We start from the raw sequence: 25,611 nt of genomic DNA on the forward strand, positions 1-25,611 counted from the left end.
TCATATCAAGCCCTCACTGGTTTTGATTTTCTTGCCAAAGGTTTACCCTATAGTTCCCTGATAACAGATCTATATTATGGAAAAAAAAACAAGGTTATGAGATGTTGCTTTTTTCCCATCAGACTTGCATGCAATATTTATAGAATATTTATAGAATGGTTTGAGCATTTATTATGATTATTACCTGATTATGTTTTATTATTTATATTATTATTTTATATAGATTTAAATTAATTAAATTAATTTTAAATTAATATTTTATTATTTTTATTTTATTATTCCCATGTTTATTTTTATTAAGGTAATATTGGTTTGCAAAAGTATTAAATGTTTAAGATTCAAGAGTACAGTGTTAAAAAAAAGTACAGTGTTAATTTGCCATGCCTATGCCTATCAAAAAGAGACAATGTCTTTTTACTACCATCCACAGGTAATCAACTGATTACACACATACACACACACACACACACACACACACACACACACGACACACATGCGGTAACTGTAACCTCAGTTCTCTGATCAGAGAATAAGGATTTGTATTCATTGAATGCTTATTTTCCCTTGTATTGCCTTTCATATTCTACATGTTAGTGAGTTCATCTTACCTATCTTATATTTGTCTTTTCTTCTGACTTAATTGTTTAGCATGACTCTCTAAGTCCTTCTATGTTATAAAAAATGCAAGAGAGCTTTCCTTCTAAACTGAATAAATATACTTATCCATCATGTAGATAATATCATATCTTCTGCACTTTATTCAGTTATCTCTTCCCTATTGCTTAGAGGCATTCTTTTGCCTCTAGTCACTTAAATTGTGCACATAAAGAATTTAATTATAAAAGTAAACACAATGTTCATTCTTGCTTTATAGAAACAGATATAATGAAGCTACAATAGAGAGGGACTTAACTAGAAAATATGACCACAAGAAATATTTGCTAAGTTCTTGAAATTCCCCATCATATGACATTCAATGTCTGGTCAAATTGGCTGCTAAGATTCCAATCTCCAGGATATAGAAAAACCAAAATATTGAAGAGAGGAAATCCTTAACATGAAGGAAGAGAGAAACACTCCTAACACTTTCAGACAATTCTGGAAATTTTAGGAAGACAGAAAGTGTCTAGTCAATACCTGGTTCATGTCCCCTCAGGACAAACCTTCATATAGATAATATGTTAAGGAGAAGATGGGAAGATCAATGTTTTTGTGTACTTACCTCCATAAAAATGGAATGAGGAGGGCCGAAGAGATAGGATAGTGGGTAGGACATTTGCCTATCACATTGCCTATCCGGATTTGATCACTGACATCCCACTGACTCCTGAGCACTGCCAGGAGCAATTCCTGGGTGCAGAGCTGAAAGTTACTCCTGAGAATCACTGAGGGATGCCCCCATGAAAACAAAACAAAAGTAAACTAAAAACCCACAAAAACTGAAGTGGGATTCTATGGTCAATTGTGTACAGCTATCAACACATGCATAAATTGCTCTCTACAAGGAAATAAAATGCAAGTCAGGAAATAAAGAAGCCTTGAAGGAAAATAAAAATATTTATGTTTAGTCTTCCTTATCGTATAAAGGGATTCCACAACCTATAAGGTATGGGGTAGCACAAGATTTTAGCAACAAGTGGTTCCCTTGGGAAATGAGAAGAGAGTAGGGAGCAGATTGGGGAGCCTGCAGTAGACTCTGTTATATATGAATTCCATCCTCAGAAATGCAGGCAACACAAAAGACACATGAAAAAATGTTCTATGTCACTAATCATCAGGGAGATGCAAATCAAAGCAACAATGAAGTATCATCTCACACCACAGAGACTGGCACATATCACAAAGAACAAGAATAATGGGTGCTGGAGAAGATATGGAGAGAAAGGAACTCTCGGAGCCTGAGAGATAGCATGGAGGTAGGGCTTTTGCCTTGCATGCAGATGGACAGTGGTTCGAATCCCAACATCACATATGGTCTCCTAAGCTGCCAGGAGTGATTTCTGAGCCTAGAGCCAAGAGTAATCCCTGAGTGCTGCCAGGTGTGACCCAAAAACCAAAGAGAGAGAGAAAAAGAAAGAGAGAGAGAAAGAGAGAGAGAGAGAGAGAGAGAGAGAGAGAGAGAGAGAGAGAAACTCTCATTCACTGCGGGTGGGAATGCCATCTAGTCCAGCCTTTATGGAAAACAATATGGAGATTCCTCAAAAAACTGGAAATTGAGCTCCCATGTGATCCAGTTAAACCACTCCTATAGATTTACCCTAGGAACACAAAAATACAATTCAAAAAATTCTTCCTCACACCAACATTCATTGCAGTGCTATTTACAATAGCCAGACTTTGGAAACAACCAAGATGCCCTTCAACAGATGAATGGCTAAAATAACTGTGGTACATATACACAATGGAATATTATGCAGCAGTCAGGAGAGTTGAAATCATGAAATTTTCCTATACATGGAAGCACATGGAATCTATTATGCTGAGTGAAATAAGTCAGAGGGAGAAAGATAGACACAGAATAGTATCACTCATCTATGGGTTTTAAGAAAAATAAAAGACACTTTTGTAATAATTCTCAGAGGCAATAGAGATGAGGGCTGGAATGTCCTGTTCATATGAAGCTCACCACAAAGAATGGTGAATTCAGTTAGAGAAATAACTACACTGACAACTAAAATAACAATGTGAATAAATGAGAGAAATAGAAAGCCTGACTCAAATACAGGCAGGGAAGGGGTAGGGAGGTGGAAGTTTTGGGGCATTGGTGATAGGAATGTTGCACTGGTGAAGGAGGGTGTTTTTATATAACTTAATCCAACTACAATCATGTTTGTAATCAAAATGTATAAAGATATTAAAATTAAAAAAGAAAAGCCAACATTTTATTTCCTAATAAAAAATTATATAAAAAAAGAAATGCAGGCAACATCACAAACATGATACAAAGTCATGGAACTACTTGAAAACAGAACAAGGCAATGACATTTTCATCTAACTGTCCTAAGTCTCTGTTGGTATTTCCTCTGCTCTTGCCATCCACCTTGTGTTTGAATATCACAATGTTCTTTCTTCTAACCTGTGCTTTGATATTTCCCCATGTCCTGAAAACTTCTCCCAACTGGCTAGGTATTCTAATTCTTTCATCTCAATATAGGCATCCCTCATCCAAATATCCATCACATCACTCTAACTTTGAATTTAACCGTGAATCAGTCTCTATCCAAAAGCTATCCCTTTCAGATCTAATCTCCGAATTCCTCAATATTCTCTTTTGCTTTCTCTTCTGGATCTCCCGGTTGGCCTTACTGAAGACAAAGCTCTTTCCACTTATAGCATTAGAACCTCAAGCCATACTTGGCACAAATTTCAGCATCAATGAAAGTTTCTTAAAGAAACAGTGAAAGAGGCCAGCAAGCAAGCTCACTGAATTAGAACTGCCTTGAAAATCTGAATAAAATTGGGAAGTGAGGAATGCAAGGGTGAAATAAGCAAGACTTTACAACCAGCAGTACTCAGGATTTATTCCTATCTCTGTACTCAGAGATCATTTCTGATGCTCATGGGACCATATGGAATGCTGGAAATTAAACCCAGATTGGCTATGTGCAAGGCAAGTGCCTTATCTGCTATACCCGAGTATTTTATATTTGAATAGAATTTATTTAAAATATATTGTTATCAGGGAAAGAGTGTTATTACAAAGGTAGGATGCATGTGTTGTGTGCAGATGTCTCAAATACTATCCTTAGCACCTCATAAGGTCCCATCAGCCCCAACAAGAAGGACACTTGAGCACAGAGCCAGGAGTCATTCTTGAGCATCACTGGTTGTGCTCTAAAAAAATACGTATGTATACCATTTTTTGTTTATAACTAAAAGCTACTGCATCTGATTACAGGCCTATTTTATACTTTGTTTTTTTAACTATTTTATGAGTTTCCAAGTTCTGAGACTGACGTCATAGTAGTAAATAGTAGAACCCAACCCATCAGCATTTCAACTCTAGTTGGTTTTCAGTCTGGGTTCCTTAATATGTGTTGAATCAGCTCTAAAAGTCATGTAAGCAACATGAGCTAGTTAAGCAATAGTAATAATTAATTAGGAAATATGACAACCTGAGTCAAAGAGCTCTTCTTCAAGGGCTTACTGTTGCTGATTTGAGCATGTAAGGATGCCAGATACATGAAGGTGCTTGTCAAGCCACTGTTCTACAAGGTTGAAAAATTCTGTAATATTCATGTACCCTCAGACCATATAAAAAGCATTTGTTGGTTGACCTTTACAATAACTTGCTGCAATAGCCATCATTTTGTCTCTCACCACTTAACATTTACAACCTTAGTTTGAATCTTGTTGAAATATTATTATCAAATCTTCTAAAATCAAAATCTTCTCAGTAAATTGTTTATAAAGTCTTGCATTTTAGTTGTTTGTATTATGTCCATTGACACACCTTGCATTTTGACTCCAGCATCAATATATTTAATGGACAACAATTTAATTTTTAAGCCTATTTCCAGAGACATAAAAATAACATTGCTGTTAGAAAATATTTTTATAATTCCTAATCACAGTGAAGTATACTCTCCCTTTTCCTTAAAGTCCACCATTTTCAAATCAAAATATTTTTCCAGAAAATGTAATGTAGCACAAATAATATTGCTACAAAAGCCAACATTAAATTAGATTTCAATTTATATTTTTTAAAATTAATATTGGCCTGAAGAAGTAGCAAAGCAGGTAAGGCACTTGCTTTGCATGCAGGTAAGCCAGGAACAACCCCACCACCACATATAGTCACCTGAATCCTGATAGGAGTGACCCATGAGTTCAGAATTAGAAGTAAACCCTGAGTAAGCCCAGTGTCTATGTCCAGGAATATATCCCACCACCAAAAAAAAAAAAAATTAACACCAAGCATGCAGCTTATTTCATGAGTGGCATTTTGTTCCCCATGCACTTCCAAGTGGTTACTCTAAAACACAGAGCTAGCAACAGTCCCAAAACACTACTTGGTGTTGCCACACAAACCCTTCACTAACAAAGTTTAATACTAAAGATAATATTATGATGAAAAATATGTTTTGTCATTTGTTTGGAACCACATTTGACAGTGCTCAGGGGCTGCTTTTGAGTATGTGCTCACCCGATCTATCCTGAGTGTTCAAAGGACTCAAATCATGTTGATTATAAAGTAGTAACAAATCTAGAGGAGGAGTGATATAAGGTGTGGATAGCCTGTCCCAGGAGAATGCCCTACAACTCTCTGGCTTGTGGGGCAGAAGATGTTGATAGTGCCCTTTGTATCCAGTATCTTTGGATAATCTCTCAGGTAGGAAGATGTATTCCAGCATAAGTGAAGATAATCACTGTTTTATAAGGAGCACAGAATCTATCTCAGCCCAGACTACGTTCCTGTCCACTGCCCTCCACTCCTCCTAACAGAAAGACTTCACAGTTTATGCTGGATGTTCTAGAGAACTGAGCTATCCATCTTTATCTCTATATCCAATACCTGCCTCAAGCTTCAGTTTCTCTTTTCTCACTGACTAGCCAGTGTGGACTGCTATTAAAAGATGGACTCTATTATTGGTCTATCTAGACCCAAAATAAATGTTTTTTAGACCATACAATAGTTTAGCCTGTGTGCACCTATGTGCTTACCCAAAAAATATAAAACCATGTCCAAAATTACTTGTGCAAGACTATTCAAAGAAGTGTTGTTTATATTAGCCAAAAACTATAAATAACCCTAATACCACAACAAATTTGTAGTATATTTATCTGATGGAAAATTTTTCAAAAACATAAAAATATTACTTTCTTTATATATTTCACACTATGAAAGACTATCTCAGACATTGGATTAAGTAAATGCTAGAGACAAAAATTATACCATTATGTGAGGTTTTCTTGATTTGTAGGTTTGAAATAGGAAAAAGGAATCTATTATTTAAAATAAAAACATGTCAAAACAAGACATAGTTTTGCCACCACCGGTTAGGAGAAACTGTGGTCCCTTGTTAAGAGAAGGCATAAAACAATTTTTCAGTGGTGACATTTACCTTGATAGATTTTCATTAGTAATATGTAAGCATGGTAGGACTTTCAAAAGTGCATGCTTTTGTTTGAGTAATTTCTCCTCCTGAAGAAAAATAAGTAGGGGTTGATAAAAAAAAGAACTGCAGTGTTTTATTTGTGTGTTCTCCAATTTATGTGGTAACTATAGACCACCAGAGAGAAAATAACTTAAAATACTATTGGAAAGACTTTTTCCATACAATGAAACTCATAGACTGAAAACACTTTAATTATGCATTTGGCCTAGTCTCAAGCATGTTTTATAAGCAGGCAGCTCTTGTGCTAGCATGTATTCTATCAAACTATTACAATTAAGTTGGTTGGAATAATTAAAGCAATGTCAGACGACCACTAAACTAGCTACAGCAAAATGCACTTTTCTTGAAATATCATCCAATATCATGCTTTCAAATGATACTAAAAATAATCAGATAGAGTTCAGATGTTATTCATAAAATGTAATCTGATTACTTACACTTCTCTCACCAAGAGGGAAAGAACTGGGAAGAATGAGGAGAGTCTACAATCCCATTATACACTTTAGTTGGGTTGGCACTTGCTTGAGACTAAATATTCTGAACTGGTTTCTGATAAACAAGGATGCAAAAACCAAACCATAATTGGCAATAGAAGTGAAGAAAGCCCAGATACAAAGGCTTATGGCATTTATATCTTACATCCATGGCCTGAGCAATTCAGGAAAGGAAAAATGTAGCCAGTATCTAGTTTGAACAGCCCTATCAAATCATCATTTCATGAGAACTTGGCTTTGCCTTATGAAAACTCAGAGCCTAAAGTTGTAACATGTTTTAGTAGGTACTAACTAATGTTTCTGTATTTTTGAAGATACAATTGTGCTGAAAATCTCCTGTGAGTTGGCTATTTGCATAGAGAAAACTGGAATGGTCTGAGGCCTGGGCATAGCTTAAGGAAGATAGAAGAGCCAGACACAGCTCCTGAGGTAACAACATGGAACAGGCAGGGGTGGGCTGGGGAGAAGGGAGAATTGGGACATTGGTGATGGGGGGTGTTCTTTGCATGATAGAAACCCAACCACAATGATGTTTGTAATCAAGGTGTTTAAATAAAAAATAAAAGATGGTTTTAAAAATAATAATAAAATAAAATCTCAGAAGAGTGACCAATATAAAAGATTTTACTTTTTTGTCCTTTATAGAAACACAGACCTTGGCTAAAACTGAGTTTAGTGTGTGTAAATCTTCCATTTGTTTTTAAAGATTGTTCTATCGGGTCCGGAGAGATAGCACAGCGGTGTTTGCCTTGCAAACAGCCGATCCAGGACCAAAGGTGGTTGGTTCGAATCCCGGTGTCCCATATGGTCCCCCGTGCCTGCCAGGAGCTATTTCTGAGCAGACAGCCAGGAGTAACCCCTGAGCACTGCTGGGTGGGCCCAAAAACCAAAAAAAAAAAAAAAAGATTGTTCTATCTTCAGTTATGGAATAGACTTTTCCAATGTGCCAGAGGTTTCAATTATTATTAATCTAATGCATATATCCTTTTTCATGACATTTTTCCTCATATATCAAGTTACTGAAAGGTATTTAAATTTATATTTGTATTTCTTCTGGTTTTTGTCTTGAGTTTTTTATCTCAATTTTTACCATATATCTTTTGAGCATTTCAAATATTGAGCAATACAGTTTTGTGCATAATAAATTTAGAATTGTTATAAACAACAACAACATGGAATTGAGCAAGTATCTTAGATCTGTTTTCCCAGAGGCAGATACTGAGGACAGAATTCACTGCTACTTGATTAATTAATGAAGGACTCTTAAGGGGAATGGATAAGAAAAGGAAAAAGGGGCCGGAGAGATAGCATAGAAATAGGGCGTTTGCCTTGCATGCAGAAGGACGGTGGTTCGAATCCCGGCCTCCCATATGGTCCCCCGAGCCTGCCAGGAGCGATTTCTGAGCATAGAGCCGGGAGTAACCCTGAGCGCTGCTGGGTATGACCCAAAAACCAATAACCAAAAAAAAAAAAAAAAAAAAAGGAAAGAGGCTAAACGAAGACATGAACGGAGACTTGGATCCCATAACTGGATAAACTTGATCAGGATCAGCCTGATCCTCTTACTCATTTGGAATGTAGGTGAGATGCTGGAGATATGCTAAGAGCAGGAGAGCTGAGTTCTTTCCATCTAGCCACCAGTTACTACCTCGTGGCAAACTGGGCTCTGAGAGTCAAGTAATTAGCACTGCTTTTCTCTCTATTGGCTGCACAACCAGACCCATTGGCCTCTGAGTAAATCTCAGAAGAGGAGTAGAGACAACTGAAAGCACATCTCAAGACATGTTGTCAATAGAGAAAACAAAAAAGGGCTCCATCACATTAAGTTCTGTGAACTTAAGCAATAAGTGCTATATTTTTATTGAAAACAATATATATGCAAGAGTGGAGCACTTAATGAGAAAAGGTCAACGGGCCAATTTTTGTCTCCTCTCTTGAAAATATTATAGCATTCACCCTACTAAATGCTATATACTCTGTGTGCATAAGTGTGTATATATTAAAGTCTATTCAGATTGATATTTTCACTTTAATTATTAGAAACGATTCTATTACATGTGCTAATTAAATGGGCATACTCATTTTCCACTGATGTATGTTTGCATCTTTTTTTAATAAGTAAATTATTTTATGGAACCACTGTGAGATATACAGTTACAAAGTTGCTCATTATTAATTTTCAGTTATATCATGTAAAACAACCTTCATCAGTGCACATTTCCTACCACCAATGTCCTCAGTTTCCCTACTATCCTCCCTCATGCCCTCTCTTCTGCCCCCTTCATTCTCTCTTTATTTTACCTATTTTCTTTCCTTTTTTTTTCACCATTTTTTCTTTTAGTTTCTGTGGTTAACAATATTGTTAAGAATGGGGGGCCGGGCGGTGGCGCTAAAGGTAAGGTGCCTGCCTTGCCTGCGCTAACCTTGGACGGACCGCGGTTCGATCCCCCGGTGTCCCATATGGTCCCCCAAGCCAGGAGCAACTTCTGAGCACATAGCCAGGAGTAACCCCTGAGCGTTACTGGGTGTGGCCCAAAAACCAAAAAAAAAAAAAAAAAAAAAAAACAATATTGTTAAGAATGGGGTTTATGTATATCATTTTATTTCCTTTTAGCCCCCAGTTCCTGTTCAGTGATCAATTCCAACTTTCATTATCATTATCATTTCATTATCATTATCCCTTCTCTACCCAAACTGTACTCTCCAACTAGTTGTGGCAAATATTATACCTCCAGGCCTTTGTCTCTATTGTTTTTGACATTAATACCATACTATCATATTTTAGATTCCACAAATGAACTTATTTATTTTTTTTAACAAAATATTTTCAAAAAGTGTTTTTGGTGGGCTTTGGAAAACATCACTTCAGGGCCCAGGAAAAAATTAACTATTAATAATGGGATTTCTGAATGAAACAAAAAGTATGCTATGAATTTTGCAGCTGTTCTCTACATGAAGTTTTTTATCATTTTAGATTACCAAAATAAACATGTAAAGATGCTGACTCCACAACATGCTCACTAAGTTGACTAATTAAACAAATTTTAAGTCCCTAATATTTACCTCTCTGTTGGGAAAAATCATCCCATCAAGCTTGACTCTAATTGTGAGAGATAACCAGCCATGTATCTAAACTATATTATTTAGTCTCATGGGATCATTATTATATACATAGCCCATTGATGACTGAAATGTCACAAAGTGACGCACATTTCTAGAATGTACTCATGTTTCCTGGGTACGTGATTCTTATTCTTGGAGTACTCAAATCACCTGAAGCAAAAACCATGTGACCAAGATCAGCTTCCAGTCTTCAGTGACGACAGTTGCTGATCCCCAACATTGTAGGCTGTCGATGACTGCTTTGACACACCCAAACATTATTATGATTCACTGCATGAATAGCTCAAACTCACCAAACATGACAAATAAATAATTAAAAAAATTAAAAGGATAGTAACAAATTTGGAAGAAACGGAACTTTTCTTGCTGCTAAAGTCGATATCAACTATTAATCAAGCCCAGGTATATAATAAGTTCCAAAAGCTGATGGAATAAGACATGCCTGAAAAGTTGATCTAAATTCTCCTGGGTGATTTATAGTAGTGTCTGTTAATAATGTTCCTTATTATATTGCCTGGGGGCCTGTTTTCTGGAAGTGATGAATAATTTTAGTTTATTACCAGAAATCTTTGCCACCAGGTGTCTTAAGTACAAGGCTTGTCAGACATTGAGATAACTGATTAAAGTTCTAACTTGTTTAAAATGCTGGAGCAATTTCTTTTCTTTTTCCCTCCCTCCAGCAATTTCTTTAAGTTACTGAAAGCACAGTAATCTCTGCTTTGAAGACTACCTGTAAAGTAGGAGAAATTTTACTCACAAAGAGGTGAAATAGTAAACCATTCAAAGACAAAAACGTTAGCAATTAAAAATATTAAACAAATATTAAATTAATATTAAATTAAAATATAAACAAAGGACTAATTTATGTGTTTTTTATTTGTGTGTGTGGGACACACTCAGTGGTATGAGTTACTCCTAGGCTTTTCACTCAGAGATTACTCCTGACAGTACTCAGGGGACCATATGGAATATCAGGGATCAAATCTAAGTCAGCTGCATGCAAGGCAAGAGCCCTTTCCATAGCACTATATCTACAACCCAGTGTATGGCTCCTTTACTCTGTATTGAAAAGATAATTTCTTACTCCATAAGAGGAAATTTTTTTATTTGTTTTGTTCACTAATATATATAGAATTCTTGAAATATTTTCTGATATAAATATTTGATAAATGACTGTATAAATAGCATACTCAATTAATGAAAGAATTTAGATAATTCTTTAGAAATTATTTCAAGAATTAAATAATCATCAGTATTATAAATTTAAACATGTAAAAGAGCTTTCTTCTTATAAGTCCAAATACTAGCAGTGTTTGTTAAAGCAAAATTTTATTCAAATGTACATTTTTGACTAAGAGAGCATTCAAATAAATGGAATCATCAACTAGATTAATATACATACACAAAAGAATACAAAGATGTATTTTATTTGATTTTGGGTAATATCATTAAGAATACATGATGAGGGCTTGCAGAGATTGCACAGATAGAGGGCATTTGACTTGCATGGGGCCTACGGACCCAGGAGGGACCCATTTCAATTCTCAGCACTCAAATGGTGCCTATCCTGCCAGGGGCGATTTCTGAGTGCAGAGCCAGGAGTAACCCCTGAGCACTGCTGGGTGTGGCCCAACATCCAATCAATTAATCAATCAATAAATAAGGTTTAAAAAAAAGAATACATGATGAATGTGAAAAACGAACATTGAAAAAACTTTGCCTTATGAATAAAAGTACTTTATCAAATGTATTTGATTATTTTGAATTATTTTTAAAAGAGCTACGTGAGAGGGACTGGAGCGGTGCTTCTCAAATAGTGGGGTGTGCCTTGGCAAATACTGTCATAACAAGCTAAGCCCCGTGTTTATGTCTCTGTATGTCTATGGAGCTGAGAGTTGCTGAGAGTTGCTACTTCAAATCCAGCTTCAAAAAGCTATGCATTACAAAATGTGCTCATTGCAGCCATTAATCCAGACATCACCTCTGATTAAAAAATCAGCCCAGGGGCCGGAGAGATAGCATGGAGGTAAGGCGTTTGCCTTTCATGCAGAAGGATGGTGGTTCAAATCCCGGCATCCCATATGATCCCCTAAGCCTGCCAGGAGCAATTTCTGAGCATAGAGCCAGGAGTAACCCCTGAGTGCTGCTGGGTGTGACCCAAAAACCAAAACAAACAAAAAAATCAGCTCAAATTACATATATTTTTATTTTGCAGGTTAAAGTGTGTTTTTTTTTTAAATAAAGATACTATATACAGTTGCATGGGGGGGGGGCGCGAAAAATCTTTTCTTCTTCCTAGGGGGGGCGTGTCAGAAAATAATAGAGAAGCACTGGGCTGGAGTGATAGCACTGCAGGTAGGGCATTTACCTTGCATGCAGCTAACCTGACTTTGATTCCCCCACATCCTGATCCTGCTATAGGATTTTTGAGTAACCAGAGCCAGGAGTAACCCTTGAGTAGTCCAGGTGTGGCCCAGAAATAAACGAATAAAAAGAGATACATGTGAAATTGATATTGCTTTGTTTTTAATTTTTATACATCTTGCCTAAATTTTTTAGTCTTTCTCTAACATAATTAAAGAGGGGGTGGAAAGGAAAGAATACATTTCTTCCAGAAAATAAAATCTTGATTTTGACATTAAGGTGAAAGAGCTATATTATACATTACTATCAATTGATAAATGGGTAAGAATGTAAGACGGAAATTATATCCTATGACCTACCAAAAATGAGTGAGTCATAGGATGCCTGAACTTTGAGGATCTAGAGTGAAACTACAGAATGATTTATCAATATTTGTAATAATTCTTTGCTTCCGTTTTTATGCCATGAGACATGAATTAAAAAGAAATGTCCTCTCAATAGAGATAAGGGCCAGAAAGAGTAGTCCATGATTGACAGCTTGCCACAAATAGTGGGAGAGTGCAGAAGGGACCTCTGTGACAATGAGAGACGAAAATGACCACTCTGGACAAGAACTGGGTGCTGAAAAAAAATAAAATGCTATACCCCTTCAATAAAAATATGGGACACCGGGATTCAAACCAACCACCTTTGGTCCTGGATTGGCTGCTTGCAAGGCAAACACCGCTGTGCTATCTCTCCAGGCCCAGCTGCAATCATTTCTAAAGCATTAAGGCTCCAGATGTACACAGGTTCATATACACCTGCACAGCCCCTCCACAACCCAGCAGAAATAGAAAAATTAAATGGGAGAGTTGTATAGAAGCCAACAAAATTCAATAAATAAAAACAAATACAAAGAAGAGCCAGCTAGCACCACACAGCTCTGTAAACCTCAGACATGATTTTAATAAAACCATTATAAAATATATCTTTTAATAAGTGATAGAAAGTAGATTATTTTTGTACCTTCTAAGGGATCAGGCTTAGGGAGTTGGGTGAGAAACTGAGAGCATTGGTGAGAAACTGAGGCAGAACATTGGATATCAGAAACAACTGTATTGTGGAAACTCTATAAATCATGGCATTTAAATAACGTTTTATACAAAAATAAATACATTAAGAATTAGTAAATATAGGTAGAGAAGCTTCTTTTTATTAGAGAAGTCATTCCAATGAGTCCATGAAATGATGTTCATCTTCATTTATTAGTAGAGTAGTTAAAGTGAAAACCACTATGAGTGTTATTTTACATCTTTTAGAATGGCTACCACCATTGATACAAGAAAGAAGAACTGCTAAAGTACTGAAGAAAAAAAATATGCTTTATTGACAAAATATATGTATTGACATTGATAATTGGCACAATAGCAGGGAGATTTGTCAGGAGAAAAGAACGGAAAACATATGATTCATCTATTCTGTTTCTGAATATTTATTTGAAAATACAAAAACCACTAAGTAACAAAGATAGATAATGTTTTCCTTTTTATTATAGCATTACTTTTAAATCTAAAACCTGATTCCATCAATGGATTAGTAGATAAGAAGATAGAGCTATAACTAAGTATGTGTTATGGATAATGTACAAATATACATTAAAATAATGAAATAGTAGTCAGTAGTGCTCGCTTCGGCAGCACATATACTAAAATTGGAACGATACAGAGAAGATTAGCATGGCCCCTGCGCAAGGATGACACGCAAATTCGTGAAGCGTTCCATATTTTAAAAAAAAAAAGAAAAAAAAGAAATAGTAGTCAGTATCAAAAGAAGAATTAAAACTTGCCATTGTGAGAATGTAGACATTAAGGATGATATGGGACTACATGAAATAAGTCAGAGACAACAAATATTATAAGGCTTTACTTAAAGATTATAAAAACCAAAAAGGAAAATAGACAACAAAACAAACTGTTAGATACAGAAATCATATTGATGATATCTGAGAAGAAAGGAATGATGGATGAGTGAAGTGGGTGAAGGTGGTAAATTGCTGTAGAATAGAAATAACATATTTTTGTACTGTGATATCATATAAATACATATATTGAACAAAGTTGCTATGGACATGAATCTTTTATAAAGTTATAAACCAGTCTTCAATAAAAATTTATTTAGAAGAATGGGGGGGGCATGGAGAGATAACACAGTGGCAGGGCATTTGCCTTGCATGAAGCTGACCTGAGAGGGACCAGGTTTGATTCTGGTATCCATATGGTCCCCCAGCTTGCAGGGGTGATTTCTGAGTGCAGAGCCAGGAGTAGCCCCTGAGCACCACTGGATGTGGCCCAAAAACCAATCAATCAATCAATGAACAAATAAAGTTAAAAGAAATAAAAATAAAGAACAGAGGAACTGAGGGGCCAGAGCCTTAGTACATCAGGTAAGGGACTCCCCTTACAAGGGACTGATAAAGATTCAATCCCAGGCACTCTGTAGAGTTCCTGTCATCACATCAGAAGTGAGCCCTGGGCACAGATTCAGAAGTAAGTTCTGAGGGTGACTCAGAAAATCAAAAGAAACAGACACAAAATATATAAGTAAAAAAAAACCAGCTGGATGTTGGTAGGAAAAAAGTAAGTTAAGAGGGAAAAAAATAGAATATTTTCACAATCTTGAACATAAAACTATAACATTTCTTTTATCAAGATCAGAAATAAGAATAACTCATGAATAATACAGACATTTAATCACAAGTTTTAATGGGTAAATGCCAGTTTCTTCTTGGACTGAAAATATATAGACTGAAAATATAATTGAATTTAATAGATTATTTAGTAATAAGAGTGTATGCTAAAAAAAGAGTGTATGCTATTTTTCATCAATATTAATATGGTGATTTGATATAACCTATGACTAAATATCAAGGTCTTAATGTCTTTAAAATATAGTCTTTTCTATTTTGGAGACACTAAAATAAATAAATGCATCTTAAATAATATAATTTTCCTAATGAATAATCTGAACAATATTCTGTGAAATGCAACTTCCATTAATCTAGCTGAGTAAATCGTTTAAAGTGTCTGACTGAGAGAAGAAGGAGGTGATTTACATACTGGCCCAAACAACTAGGTTCCACATTTTTTAATTAAGAGGAAAAAATTGAAAATATCACATTTTTTTCCAGACAAGGTCATTTTAGTACTCTGAAGAGGACTTATTAATCTTGTTAATTCCCATAAGTACTTGGCCAAAAAGGTGAACTTATTCTTAAACTTTGGGGACTTTTAAGAACTTTGATTTTGTAGGATGGAAAGTTCTAGCAATAAAATGACTCTTAGCTATTGAACCATGGTCCACCATAGCACAAAAGGCATAGAACATAGCTTTTGCCTCTAGTCATGGCTAAAATTAAAAGCTAGAAGCTGACTTGCTGGTAATAACACCTAGGATATTGGATTCCCCTGTGCATTTGAAAGATATTTCTGGATTACTCCCACAAACTGGAGACTGCCAGTCTGTGCCATGAGTCCTTTAAAAAATTAGTTAGCAAATCACAAAAAGAACAAAAGTCCCATTTATTTTTCTTCATTAATAATACATAAATGTAAGTCCAGGGAGATAACTCAAAAGGCTGAGCATATGCCTGGTATGCATGAAGCTCCAAATTCTATCTCCTACACTGACTATTATGAAGGGATATGGTGGCCCCAGCACTACTGAATCATAGTCAACCCACATAACCAGGCCAAGAATCACCAGTAATGATCTCAATGTCACCTGAGCCCTGCTTGGAAGGCCTAGAAAAATAAAGAAATAAATCATGTGCATGACCAAAATTTTAATGTTAGTAATAGTAAGATCATATTAAAAAATTATTCATGGCATCATTTTCTACTAATACTCTTGTGTCCAAATTTCAACTAACATTGTGTCTGTCCTCTTTTTTCAAAATATTTTTCCTTCAATGTATCTCATTTCTGTGGAATTTGAGATACTAAAATGAGACTAAAGACATACACATTCTCTCTCCAACTATAAGCTCTGACCCATATGTTTCTCTTTAATTTAGTAACAAGAGAAGTGAAACAAAATGAATTTTTCATGGCATTTGTGTTTGTCCTCATTTAAATGATGGAAAGATTTAACTCTTCTATTTTCCCAGACTAACTCTAATTTCTTTAACTTTACATAATTATGGAGTGAATTGTAACACAATGCCTAGGATCTCTGCATTGCAATTTCCTTAGAAAGCAAAGATAATAAGCAAAAAAATACTGTCACAGCTCTAACTATTTAAATATTAATGAAAAAATATGTAAATTCTTAATACCAGATCCCAAAGGTCCTCAATTGAAGGTAAGATACCTTATTCATATTCTTAGGAAATAGCTTCAAAATCACACTGTACAGTCTTATAACAATTCTGATGCTTTTGGTTGGAGATAATAAAGTTATTATATCAGAACAAATAGTTCAGGTATTTTATCCATATATTTTATTAATTTTATGTAATCAATAATTCAAGAAGGCAACCTGTAAGCATACCTGGGATCAAGTTTGCATTCTATTTTTTGCATTTCTCTGTACTTCCCATATGCCATCTTCCTCTTCTCCATATACTTGGAGGCTGAAAACACCTTGGTTTATTCTAGCTTATTCATATTCAAAAGAAGAGAATGCATCTATTCAATAGAATATTCAATAGAGGCTCAAGTTCATTTTTAATTGATTCCTTCTTCATGCCTTCTCACTAATGATGCAGACCCTGGAGCAATGAGTGATTTGATGATTTCAGATAGAAGGTATCTGGAATACTGAGTCGCTTCAGAGAATGCATATATATCAAAACCACCCCAAAGAAATAAACAATGTAAATAAAAACTTTGGGCTTTCAGACACACACATATTTACTACTGCAATAACTACCTTCAACATTGTTCACTGCTCTCAATAACTCTTACCCCAAAACTCCGGGCTATTGAAAAGCTCTATCTGGATTATTCTATAAAATGATTTCACATACACGGTCACAGAACTAAGTTTTAAAAGAAGAGGAGGAGAAATTTACCAAGATCCAGAAAATTCAGAATCCCAGAGAGTAAGGATGTCTAAATAGAAGTAGCTGTCTATAGCTGCTTAAGAATTTGGGTAAGAAGTTAGGGAGAAGAGATTCATTCCCCCCCAAATGGTGATACTTTCCCTATTTTTCAGGGGTAGGGATATTTTCAGTTTTCTTATCTAGAGATCTAAAAGTGAATTATTGCAAAGGGGCGCAGGAAACTCAGTATCTTATCATCTATATTTAAATAAAAGGACTTTAGATTGTTAAAGGGTCTGTTAATGGGTCCGAGACAGCCCCCCCCTCTCAAATAAAGACCACGAACCTTCAGAGAATGCAATCAGCAAAGCGAGGTTTATTCATCCAGAGCTCTGGGGTCCACCGTTCACCGCAGGTTCTCTGGTGGAACCCCGAGCCTTAGAAACACAAGGCCTTTATAGTAATCCATGTGATAATAAGGTTTCAAACTTCAAACGTTTCATTGGTTCACACAACTGTTACAATTCAAAAACATCCAATAATGCATGCTGAAAAAACGCAATCCCTTAACTATCTCAAACCCCTTTTTGATGTCAGTCACCCTAGCTCCCATGCTGATGGTTTGTAAAGATATGGCCTATACCCTCCAGTTGGCCCTTGGGGAGATTCTGATCTGGCAGGATGGAGACCTTGGTAATACAGTTACAAGGGCTAACGGAGGGACAGAGTCTGGTTTTCTTGTATTATAGCTCAAAGCAGGCCCATAACAGAAGCAAAGGATAGCATTAATCTCTATCTCACTCTTACTCTATACCTATTGCTCCACCCTATGTGTTTGAGGTTATTAATTTTCACAATACCCGTATTGTTCTTCAATATTTAACTTTAAATCATATTTTCCAACCAGTAGTTACTCTTTTAGTGACTGCATGTGTTTACAAGAGAAGAGTAACCAGCAGTTGGATACACATGCAGTCATCCCTTTCTAATTCTCAAGGGCCATCTGCTATACCTCAATTGGCCATTTCTGTCCCTCCCTCTTGTGACTTTCTAAGATATCTTATGTTGGAATGCTCTTATGGTTATCTTCAGGGTCAACTAGGGGAGGGGATGTGGCACTCCTGATGTTCTGCCTCTAAGATCCGGTTCCAGGAATTAACCGCCTCTTCAGGCCTAGTCTTTTTACCTTATAATAGCAGCCTGTACTGATAGAGCTTATGTCAACTATAGTCAACCCAAAAATTTCTAAAAGCAAGCAAAAACAGAAGCCAGAAATCATATGGTTAGTCCTAATAAATTATACCTATTATACCTAACTTATCCCAGCTTATTCTTAACTCTTAGAAGATAAGACTTTAGATAAAGATTCCAAAGTAAAGGTGATTTCTATTAGTTTCTCAAGTGCTACATATTTTTAAGTGCTACATATTTTATCAGACTAAAGAATTTATGCTCTTTAGCACTCATCTAGTTGTCATTTGGTACTCAACAAATCTCTGGTAAGTCATATTATTAAAGGGTAACTAATAACTCAGATGCTTTTAATCTATACAAGCAGGTAGATACTAATGGAACCTACTAAAAGCAGTACAGAAGTTCCCAGGAGAATTTCCAATAAGCTTCTTTCCCATTTCTTTTTTTTTTTTCTTTCTTCTTTCCCTCTTCTAAGATCAGTATCTATTACCACAAAGTTACAGAGCGATGATGACCTGTTTGTCAATGTCACCAACTTCCTTGTGACAGATGAATCCTTTTGGGACTGTGACATTCCAGAATTCATAAAACATTTTATAGGGGTTCATGGAGGTCAAAGTATACAGCATTGCATTAGATATTCTTGAGTCATATTAACATCATGGGAAAAGTTCTAATTAATTATCAAAAAGACCAACTCTGTGCTCAAATAGTTTGAGTTTCATGTCTTGATATTGTCTCTTGACTATCAGATTTGGCAAATTGTAAGCCCCCCATAACCTTTGTTTTTCCATCTATGAAATTCCGTCTATGAAAATGGTTATAATTAAATGGCAGTGAACTATGAAAGTGATTTAGTGCAAGTAATACCATTCTAATTTGGAAACCAGGGATAATACTGTTTTGATGGTAGGATTGACTCTGATCAGTTACCACATTTGCCTCAGTGTGGTATACTAACCATAGTTGGTTTCTCAACTATATTTCTTTTTTTTTTTTTTTTTTTTTGGTTTTTGGGCCACACCCGGCGGTGCTCAGGGGTTACTCCTGGCTGTCTGCTCAGAAATAGTTCCTGGCAGGCACGGGGGACCAACTGGGACACCGGGATTCGAACCAACCACCTTTGGTCCTGGATCGGCTGCTTGCAAGGCAAACGCCGCTGTGCTATCTCTCCGGGCCCTCAACTATATTTCTTGAGTCATTTCAAATATCAGAATCTCTTAATTCATGTAAACTTTCAGGTATCATCAAGTATGTCATCATTTCGATGAGAGTTAACTAGCCTTTGCAAACATGAATGCAACAATTCCAAATTCTTCAGTATGATCACAGCAAATTAGATGTGAAATTAGCAAAGAAACCAATTAAGCTCAATAAACAACAATACAAAAGGCTCAACTAACAATAAAGAGCATAGTAAGCCTTCAGGCAATGACATACTGACTTCAGTGTGAGATTTAACAATTTTTTTTTGGGGGTTTATGGGCCACACCCGTTGGTGCTCAGGGGTTACTCCTGGCTGTCTGCTCAGAAATAGCTCCTGGCAGGCACGGAGAACCATATGGGACACCGGGATTCGAACCAACCACCTTTGGTCCTGGGTCCGCTGCTTGCAAGGCAAACGCCGCTGTACTATCTCTCCGGGCCCGAGATTTAACAATTTTCACACATTTTCATTGTCTGAAGTCTATTTCAATTATTTCATTAGTCTTTTGGTCATAACAAGCAATAGAAACTAGATTATTTTGTGTCTATTAAAAGACAAAGTTGGAATTGGGTGGAAAACCGAAGATAACGATGGAGGAAATGTTACGCTGGTGGTGGGATTGGTATTGGGATAGTGAATGCCAAAAACAACTATCATGAACTTTGAAAACCAATGTGTTTAAAGAAAATAATTACATTTAAAATAAGAAGTAAAGTCTATATTTTAATATTTTTGGTTTTGTTGGTTTGTTTTGATTTGGAGGCAATACCCAAATATGCTATGGGGTTACCCATGGCACAATTAAAATAGTGACTGTTGTGGCAGTATGTTAGATTCAGCCTGACAACATCTCTATTTTACTCCTTTCCCTTTGTTTCACCTTGAATTTCTGATTTTGAATTCCTTGAACTGAGCTTCAGTGCTCCCATCCACAAAATAGAGTATTCTGCTCTCTTTGGAATCGAGTGGTGTAAATAGTTGATACTTCTTGACATAGGATGTATAAAAGAAGTATGATCTATTTATCACAGTTTCTGTTTATACCTTAATCTGATACCTGTAGATTTGATAAGTATAGAGTATTAGGGAAAATGTTTAAGGTAACAGGAACTGTGATTATATCCACAGAAACAAAATATTTCAAAGAAATCCCTTATCCATCCCCCACCAATATCCCCACTAAATATGTACACTCTAGCTCATGATTTTATTCCAGAAGCAGATAACCCTGCTACAGTCAACAGCTCTACTTAACTTTAGTTTTACCATCAAGATTGGAACTGAAGTGCATATTAAGGGTCTATTTACCCCTAAAGCTCTTTGAATTTTGATCATAGACAAGGAGGTTTTCTTTTAAGGGCATGTTGCTGCCATTGTAGGAGTAAAGAAGAAAATATTGGGACTAACTGGTTGGACAGAGAGTACAGGTTTAAGGCAAGCTTGCCTTGTATCTAGCTGACCCCAGTTAGATTCCAGACACTATATATGGTCCCCTGAACATCACCAGGAGTGAATCCTGAGCATAGAACTTGGAGTAAGCCCTGAGCAATCTGGTTGTTTCCATCCTACCACTCCATAATTATTAAAAGTTAATCAGTGTATGTTACATTGAAAAAAGTACTCTCCTGGATGAATCACACTTCAAATTTGCAGGATTCGGTTGAGTTGGTTTTAAAAGTCTATTTTATATTATCTATTGGATAAAAAGGATTCCTGGTATGCTTTCCTAGTGTTTCTAGTCAAAACTCCACTTTAGGTAACATTAAATAATGCTAATTTAATTAGCACAAACATTGTAAAAATAAACAAATGAAAACTACCACTTAGAAAAGACAAAGTCCAGTGAGTGCTCAAGTTCTGCTTGAAGATGATGAAAAAGATAACATTAAACTTCAGAATGCCCTATTCAAAATCTGTTTTCCATGGCAGCTGTTATATTGAATGTCATATTTGTGATGATAATGCAATTTGGTTTGGGGCTACACTGTAAACATCATGGTAAAATAGGTCAGACTAAGTTTCAATTTTTGTTTCGAAAAGAGTCAAGAAAGGATCAGGAAGAATATCTAAATAATGTCCTATTTTTTTGAGTACATGTAACTTTATTTTGAAGAAAAAAAAACCATGAAAATCCCTGGAAAAATCTAGTCAACAACTTCAACTGACCTTAAAAGCAAACATAGTGACTATAATATTTTTTTTAAAAATCTATATGACCCACATCATATACTATATAAGTACCAAGTTGAGAGCAAATTTTATTTATATTTGTCTTGAATTGCTACTGATCAATAAATGCCATTAAACTAAACATCAAAATAAACATTTTGACAGCCTATGATAATACAGTGACAGACAGATTTTGTGGATTTAAGTCAATACAGAGTAGTCAATGTCTGTTTTAAATTGTCTCTACAGAATTCAAATCCATTGTCTTGCTTTAACAAACTACCCTGACTTTTCACTTCAGATTTCAATGGAAGGCAGTGGTCAAATGTAACCAATGTTTTCTTCCTTTTACTTCCTTTAGCATCATTCTTCCCAGAAACTCTGAATCTATGAAGAAAAACTTCATTGACTTTGAATTTGTTTTTCTTACCTCAGGCTCTCTCTACCTTCACTGGAATCTCTTTGGGGTTGTTTGTTTATATTTCCTTTCCCCACTTGTCTTGAGCTCATCTAGAGAGCTCTCTACTCTCCTGCCTAAAAACATCCTCTGACTTCAAAGAACAGCACTGCCATGTTTTCATAGTTCACAGTGGTCAGTTAATGTGTTCAGTTCTCCACAAGACAAAGGAAAACCTTCCAGAGTTGGAAATTGAAGTCAGAAGCCACTGATACCTCCACCCTAAAGTAGTTTCTGCTCTTACCCTCTAATTTTGAAGGTCATGGTAAATAAAGAAACAGTTCAGCAAAGGAAACTAGAATAGAATAGCAACCCTGCAAAGTTTATATGTAATAAAGCCATCACCATACCTTTGAGTTCCAAACTACAGACTTCTTTTCTGTGTGGGTCTTTCATCTTTGTTCTCTTCAGTAGCAGTGAAAAAAAAATTGTAAGATCCAAAGGTTTGTGAATAAAGGCATTCATAAAAGTATTACTTCTTTTTGGTATTTTTAATTATTTCTTCATTGGTTGTTTATATTTTAGTTTTGGGGGACACACCTAACAGTGCTTAGGTAAATTACTCCTAGTTCAGCTCTCAGAGATCTTTTTTGGTGGTACCCAAGGTGATGAGGATATAACCTAGTAGATCCTGTCAAAACTCATGTGACCTGCCTGCTGTATAATCTTTTCAGCTTCCCAAGAAGCATTATTTTTTTGTTTTTGTTTTTCGGGCCACACCCATTTGATGCTCAGGGGTTACTCCTGGCTAAGGGCTCAGAAATTGCCCCTGGCTTCCGGGGACCATATGGGACACCGGGGGATCGAACCGCAGTCCTTCCTTAGCTAGTGCTTACAAGGCAGACCCCTTACCTCTAGCGCCACCTCGCCGGCTCCAAGGAACATTATTTTTATAGGAAAAATAAAAGCAGAAACTTTGTATTTTTAGCAAACAATATCCTAATTATCATAAATACTATGAATAATACTATATAGTATATTATAATAAAATGAAGTAAAGTTTGGTATATGTTGTTTTGACCTTAAAATATTTTCATAAAATTTTTATTCATTTACCTTAAAAATACTGAAATGAAGAATTGTAATTTCACTAAAATTGCAATATACATAAATAGAAATATATGGAAGCTAATTGAAGGGTAGAAACAACATGATGGTAGGTTACTTATGGGATAAGAGATGATTCCTCCCCCTTTACTTACTCTGTGCCATTCTATAAGGAAGGGAATGGGGAAATAATATTTATTTAATTTGGTTTTACGGCCACACCCAGTGATGCTCAGGGGTTACTCCTGGCTATGCGCTTAGAAATCGCTCCTGGCTTGGGGGACCATATGGGATGCAGGGGGATTGAACTGCAGTCCATTTAGGCTAGAGCACACAAGGTAGACGCCTTACTGCTTCTGCTACTGCCCCAGGCCCCCTATTTATGTTTTTTGTTTATCTTTGGGTCACACTCCTGGCAGTGCTCAAGTATTACTTTTGATGTGGCTCATGGGACTCTATGTAATGCTGAAGATCAAGCTTAGATCAGCCATATGCAGGCACTCTACCTACTGTACTACCCTGAACCCAAATTTTAAATCGAATAGCAAAAGTTAGTAATTACTTAAGAGAAAGTGACCAATGTTTTCAGTAAGTAGAATGAATTTGCTTACCTGTTTTGAAGAACCTACATGATTCTGCTATATTTTTTATACAGTATTAAATTTGTGTATCTGCCTTTCTGCTTTATCCTACTACAAGTCCAAGAACTTCCCAAATCTGGGCCTGGGTTTTAATAATTTCCAACTTAAGACCAATTATTGAATTACTGATAGTTAAGCAAGAAGACTTTATTGATGTTGAAAGACTCCATCCTCACTCATTTACTCTTTATTCTAGGATTTTCTCTATCAGTCTGGTTTTGAAATAGAATACCATGGAAGGTGCTAGACACAATGGAAGATAGACCTTCATCTTCTATTCTATTAAAAATAAGACTTTTAGTCATTATATTTCATTTCACTAAGGAAAGAGTAATGTACACAGTTTATAAACAAGTGGTAGTTTAAAATTGATAATAAATAATTCATTTTGCCAAGTAATTGCTATACATTTTGCAAATATTAATATTATATAAGTTTATTTCCAGTTTATGAGTTTCATATTGTTATATACTAAGAAAAATTTAATAAGAACAAGATTAAGGGGTCAAGAGATAGTGCAGGAGATGGGATGTATACTTTGCATATACCCAATTTAGATTCTATTCTGAGTACTGCATGGACCCCTCAAACATTAGGGCTGAGTATAGCCCTAGAAGACCCATTAACACTGGGTGGCCATGGTGGTTCCAAAGACCTAATCTCTAGGTTCTACATCAACTATTGGCTTGGTTGTCAAGAATCATAAGACTTGGCCCACAGAAAACTGATACTGTAAAATATGAAAATAAAAAATTTTTATAATCTCAGTAAATTTTTATTATGTGTACAACATTTTATTTTTATAGTTCCTATTTCTATATTTGTGAAGTAATTATTTTACACAATCTTAGAAATAAAACAGTGGTAAATTAACTGAGCTTAATTGTAAAAAAATTTGCAAATTATTCTGTTATAACTAATTTTTACTCTTAAAAAATTCAAAAGTAAAAATTATAAACCAAAATTGATGACCACCACTACAAATTCAAGTTCCATATTCACCCTTCCTCAAATCTACAGTAAAGTTAATCATTAATTCCAGATTGTGATACTGCAACAATCTCATTAAAACATGTCAAAATCTGCATATACACTGATTTACTCATTAATTTACTCATGGTAAATTACTTCCATGGTATTTACTCATTAATTAATGTTTGGAGTTCATTCATCTATTTTTTTAAAATTATTTTGCCCTGAAAAACATTTTAAAAAAAATAAAGTATTTTACCCTTTCTATTTCCTGTTTTTATTTTACCAATTGCATGCTTTTCTGACCAGCTGGCTTATATAGCTTTTAAAGTCTTTTTCCAATATTATCAAGTTAGTAATATACACTATCTAGGCAACAATTTTTTTAGGAACACTTTCTTTAGAGAACTAAAATTTCTATTATTTACTAAGTGGATAGGAAGGTCATCTTAACCTGCCTCTCAGCTCTGAAACTGAAATTTGCTCCCAAGATTGTAAGCGAGCATTATGTAACCAGAGAAATTTAATCTGTTCATTTAAAGTACCAGAAAAAAGTCATTTTATTACATTACTAAATGCAATTTCATTCTACTATAATTGGGGTAGGTAGGGCATAGTTCTTTAAACACACATACACATGTATGCTTTAGTTCTACATTCAGTCAGAATCTGATAAAAGTCATTTTTTTTTCCTTTGTATTCAATAAATCCGTGCAGAATTTTGGTCATGAAAAGGTCATAGGAGACACTGGGGCCTGGGAAAATTCAGCCCCACCTAAACTACATTAAAAGGTCAGTGAT

General features: G+C 35.6%; 1 non-coding gene and 1 pseudogene across 1 annotated transcript; one reads left to right on the plus strand and one right to left on the minus strand.

The window, feature by feature from the left end:
* LOC126005982 (prefoldin subunit 3-like) overlaps positions 1 to 25,611 on the minus strand; it is a 1,144,584-nt pseudogene that overhangs the window by 901,399 nt on the left and 217,574 nt on the right.
* Positions 13,764 to 13,870, plus strand: LOC126008258 (U6 spliceosomal RNA). Its single transcript, XR_007495597.1, has one exon. It is a non-coding gene; the product is annotated as a U6 spliceosomal RNA (small nuclear RNA).

The sequence above is a fragment of the Suncus etruscus genome, chromosome 4 (assembly GCF_024139225.1).
Source record: "Suncus etruscus isolate mSunEtr1 chromosome 4, mSunEtr1.pri.cur, whole genome shotgun sequence".
In the NCBI taxonomy this organism is placed as follows: Eukaryota; Metazoa; Chordata; class Mammalia; order Eulipotyphla; family Soricidae; genus Suncus; species Suncus etruscus.